The sequence below is a fragment of the Hordeum vulgare genome, chromosome 1H, assembly GCF_904849725.1.
Source record: "Hordeum vulgare subsp. vulgare chromosome 1H, MorexV3_pseudomolecules_assembly, whole genome shotgun sequence".
Taxonomy (NCBI): domain Eukaryota; kingdom Viridiplantae; phylum Streptophyta; class Magnoliopsida; order Poales; family Poaceae; genus Hordeum; species Hordeum vulgare.
This window is the reverse complement of record NC_058518.1, coordinates 445,479,797-445,485,032: the sequence shown is the minus strand read 5'-3', so window position 1 is coordinate 445,485,032 and position 5,236 is coordinate 445,479,797. Positions and strand designations below refer to the sequence as shown.

General features: G+C 44.7%; 1 long non-coding RNA gene across 3 annotated transcripts; it reads left to right on the top strand.

Annotated features, from left to right (window-relative positions):
* The first annotated feature begins 424 nt into the window (after window positions 1-424).
* On the top strand, window positions 425-2,827 carry LOC123443770. Of its 3 annotated transcripts, none has more exons than XR_006630821.1 (4): window positions 425-799; window positions 1,161-1,280; window positions 1,761-1,903; window positions 2,044-2,827. It is a non-coding gene; the product is annotated as an uncharacterized LOC123443770 (long non-coding RNA). The 3 variants fall into 3 exon arrangements; XR_006630820.1 differs by lacking the exon at window positions 1,161-1,280 and having other exon boundaries at window positions 444-799; window positions 2,044-2,290; window positions 2,368-2,827; XR_006630819.1 differs by lacking the exon at window positions 1,161-1,280 and having other exon boundaries at window positions 434-799.
* The last annotated feature ends 2,409 nt before the right edge of the window (window positions 2,828-5,236 follow it).

Here is a 5,236-nt window from a genome sequence, read left to right as displayed (position 1 = left end):
AGGAAGGGGACGCCGGCCTTGAGGGGACGTGGTCGTCGGAGCTCGTCGGAGCGGGGCGGGAGGGCGGACGCGGTCGTCGGAGCTCGTCGGAGCAGGGCGGGAGGGCGGACGCGGTCGTCGGAGCTCGTCGGAGCGGGGCGGGGATGAGAAGCCGTGGGGCGGAGGGGGTTACCGGCGCCGTTTATCCAGTGGCCGCCACCGGAGATCCTATGGCGCCCTTCCCCACGGCGGCGGCGACGACGGCACAGCTCCACGGCAGTTCCGGGATCGCTGTCGCTTCGTTTCCGGATCAAGCAGGCCGGTCCAATTTTTCGTTGACTCGCTGTAGTCCGTCGGATAAGGAGCAGACGGTGGATCGTGGGCCTGAGGGCACAGCGTGCCCTGCCTTGAGCGGGGCACGGGATCTCAGTCCCTTCCTCTTATCCACGGATGACCGTCGCCCAAATTTCTCGGCGATGCGGCGCATCCAGGTGATAGGGGTTGGGCCGCACGGGCTCGTTGAGATCGTGAACGACCAGCCTGCTCCGTCAGGTCGTGGACGGCGAGGCTGGGCAGGGAAGAGGAGCAAGCCAGGAGGTCGCTGACGAGGTTCGCCGGTCATACAGGTGCAAGGGCGCCGATCTCCCTCCTCGTGTTCCCGGACGACGCGCAAGCCATCCTTCCCTTTCTTCCGTGCGGCTCTACCCTGTCCTGACTTCTCCTCGCCGCGCCGCCGTCCGCTCGACCACAGCTCGCCCCCGTCCACAAAGGAGACAAGTAGCAGCAGTGCCCCAAATCGAGGGAGGGAGGATCCTCTCAGGTGATATTTTATCTCTCAAATGTGATGTCCCATCTCTTGGTTAGTTGCTTTGTTTGGATGATTTCAGGCCTTGATGTGTGCTGCGATTTACGAGTATTTGGTAGTATGAACTCTAGAATAGGGAATAGGTCTGGGGTGATGGGTTTAACAACCACAGGAGATAGATGATGCCTTTGTGCAGTACTAGGAATCAAAAGGATCTGGGATGAGGGATTTGGGTGGGAATGGTGACGAGGCAACACAACAATTTCATGTGTTCGTTATAACTTTAAATAGTCTAAACACCATTTTTTATGAACTACGATGGATCATAAAGCTACTAAAATTATAGCAATTGGCTTTATCTCGTAAAAAATTGCAGTCAACTAACAAATGGATGGTAAGACCAGGAGAATATAACTGAAGAAATCTATAGCATTTTAACTGAAGGACAAACTGACTTATCTTCAGTTAAGTGGCATATTAACTTTTCATCAGTGAGGTACAACATTCTCTACATACGGTGCTTTTTTCTTGAGTATACCAGTTCAATAATGAACGATTAATTCACTCCGCTCGGCTTCTTGTGGGTTCCCGGTGATCTGTGCACATGAGTGCCTCCTTGGGTTTGCCTCGGGCTCGGTCTGCATGTGTGGTTTCATCCTCCACCAGTGCAACTTCGTCTCCAGTAGGAGAAGGGAGTGCATCTTGTTCGATTCACAGCGAGATGATGTACTCAGAAAAGATGGAGGCCGGCGGCAAGTGTGATAAGCGATCAGGGAATTGATCGTTAAGTTGGTTTGTCATAAATTCTACTACATCTTCCCTTCTTCCTTTACTTATTTCTTTCTCTCTGATTGATCAATGTGCTATGCAAATTTGTTCGATATATGAATTGATTTCAGTTTTGTACATGTCTGCATCATACTTAATGTTAATTCCCTATTAAATTAGCAAGATTTAGGAAGTCATTTTTTTGCAGGTCAAAAAAGCAAGATTTAGATGATATTTCGCAACAATGTCAATGTTAGATTCTGATTCACCAACAGTGCTCTTTAGGTTACAAAGGATTTGAATTGAGCGATTCAACTCTGCCTTCATCAGTACAAACAATTCATAAAAGAGGTTCAGTCTCTTCTTTATTATCTAGGTGCATTAATACTATGTATGATACTAACTGAGTACAGTTGCCTGCAGTATGCATTGCTCTACTTTGGATCCTTTTTCTTACTTTATACTTCCTTTGCTCTCTGTTGTGTTTGCAGATGAATTGGACTAATCTACTCAGCATCTCATGACTTTAGAAGCACGAGTACATGAAAACTGATATCCACTAGGATTGCTCTGCTCCTGTTGACATGCGAGAGCTGTTTGAAGCGAACTGGATGGTTGTCACCACTGATTAAGCTGCCGAGCCCAAGAATTGTGTCAGACTATTGGCCAAGCTGTTCAATTTCTCAACACCGTTCAGTTTTGTCATTGGCCGCCCTTGCGTACACTCAACAGAGAAGGGTATCTATCCTCAATTTCCTACTCTAGATAACATCTACTCATATAATTGATCTCTAATATCCTGTACAAAACGTTAGTGGTGGCTCGACAATTTAATAAGCCAGATTTGTGGGAAGTGGAATGCATGTGTAACCAAACTGGGCTGGACCAATCTTGAGGTTTTCCACCAATTCTTTTAAAAATGGTCCTTAAGCAAGGCACTGGGAAATCGTGGATAGCTGATATATCCAGCAGGTATGTGCACATTCTGCTATAATCTAGAGTAGGGAGTGCTCAGCATAAATTGTGAGATCTGAGCTGGTACATAAAATAAACCAAGATAGTCTTGTCTTCCGTGCAGATGATTTTATTATGGCATACTGTTCAGCATAATTCTGACTCTAGAATGTCTATATTAGCCATTTGATGAGTCAACTAGAAACTTCATAGGTTTTTAGTACTCCAGTTATGTTGTCATTTGTATATCTCCAGATATAAACTTCATAAATTTATATCGTGAATCATTTTTATGCTGCTACATTTCTAGCAGAAGTTGTATCTCTTTCGCACAAAGCGTGATAATGTGCATTGCACTTGTACTGCTCTATCTTATTGTTATATTTGCATTTGCCATTACTTTCATAGTCTATATTTTGGCTCTGATCTAAACCATATCATTGCTTGCGTGCACCACATATCACATAAAACTAATTAGAGGGGACGCATTCCCACCTGGCATCGCCCAGCTATCTCTCAGGAGGCCCGCAATGGCGGGCCCCAACCACTAGTATACAACCAATGGCAACACTACAGAGATGGGCAGGCTGACACTTTTACAGCGTAGCCGTAAGTGTTCAGCTTTTATATATAGGAGTACTTATTGGGAGCGCGTAGGTAGTTTTAGGGCGTGTTTCTTTACAAGGATTTTTTTAGTGTAGGAACTAAAAAAAGTCTCTTTTAATCCCATGTGAAAGAAACAGGAGCGACTTTTAGGAACTAAAAGGGAGTATTTGGGACTAAAGGAATAAGTCCCTATGGGAGGGTCTTTTTGAGACTTTTTTGACACTTTTTTCAACAATGCCCTTACTTTTAGTATGTCATTTAATAACTTCTAGTATATTACTAGGGGTAACATGATGTTTTTACATGTCATTTAATGACCTCTAGTCCATGTTTAGTCCCTCAAAAGAAACGGGTAGGGACTAGAGATTTTTTAGTTGGGACTAAAAAAGTCCTAGGACTTTTTAAAGAAACAGGGCCTTAAAGGTTCGACATTGTGTTTATGGTTCTTGTTGTTCATCTTGCCCCCTCACCGGCCGCATGTCCATTTACATAACTCCTTGCGGGCAGGACAACTAGCATAATGATAGATTTTTTTTATAACTATGTTTTCTTTTTGAAAAGGAGGATAACTCTCGGTTCCTACATTGAAATGAACATTTTCATTTTTATTTTTGATATAACAACATGGTGTTGTCTATCATCCCCTTGTAGTTATGAACATGATATATGCAATTACAATTATGACAATCTATCAGCTAGTATGAAATATTGAAGACAACTATGAAGATCTATCGGTTATCATCTGAGTAGAATTATAATTATCTGTTATCTGATTACTTTTAATTATGATGATTTACCAACTTGTATAAATGAAGATTAACTGAGTGTGCTCTACTATAAACAGAGGGCCCAACAATTGTTGTTGGGATGTTATAATCCTATCATGAACTCACATAGCTTCTCTAGCGACTTCCTCCATTGTAAATGATCCGGCATCTGGATAACTTATCCAGGAGGGTAATTTATCTTTATTTGCATAGTCTCATAAATTTATCAAGTCAAATATTCTAAAATAAAAATGTAACACTAGTGTAGTTAAGTCATGTGCAAACGGTTTAGATCCCCTTTTACGGACACTGTATCGGTAAGGCCTGAGGATGCAGATGTTGAGACAAAAGCTTTCGTATGGGAAGACGAAATCTATCCATCACGCGACCCCTGAAACAAGCGTTTGCGATATATGAAATGTTTCTTAAGTAAAAATTGTGTGGCACGCACTATACATTGACATAACATTTGTGATGCGGACGACATCACAGAAGATTGTTCAACATAGCGCGTGTGCAAAAAGATGCCTATCACAAACATTTAATCTATCATGCTATTTGGGATGTGAACCATATAACACATGTTAAAGAATTACAAAATGTGTGCGGTCCTATTATTATTGCACACATTTTCCTTTTTTAATATAGTACAGGCGCAAGCGTTTATATACACACGCTACATAAGTATGTGTGTTAGAGCATCTCTAGCAGACTCCGCAAAAATGCAAACTGTAAAATTGGGATACGGTCGAAAAAATGCATTTTAAGGGTCCATTTTAGCTACAGCCGAAGAGAAAGTGTAAAACAAACTGTAAACTGAGATAAATAGCTCCTTCCTTCGGTCCGGCGGCCGCTGCCCCTTCCTCCAGCCGGTCGTGCCGTCCACGTTGGCCCAACCCCATCAGCCGTGCCCCGTCGGCCATGCCCAGTCGTCCGTCGGCCACGCCCCATCACCACGCCGGTCACGCACAGCCTCGCCAGCCACGCCTTGTCGCTTGTCGGCCATGCCCCATCGCCCACCAGCACTGTCATGTTTTGTTGCCAGCCGCGCCAGTCGAGTCATGCCCCTTTGTCGGCCTTGCTAGGAGGATTCCGGCAGCCAGGCTGAGGTCATGACACTAGTAGAAAAAGACTCATTTATCCCGGTTTCAGAGGCCCATTAGCCCCGGTTCTGAAACTGGGACTAAAGGGTCGGGACTAAAGGCCCAAACCTTTAGTCCCGGTTAGCTTATTAACCGGGCCCAAAGAAGATCCACGTGGCCGCTGCAGGAAGCCCAGGCAGGAGGAACTTTAGTCCCGGTTGGTCACACAAACCGGGACCAAATGGCATCCACACGTCAGCATCTGGCCGGAGCTG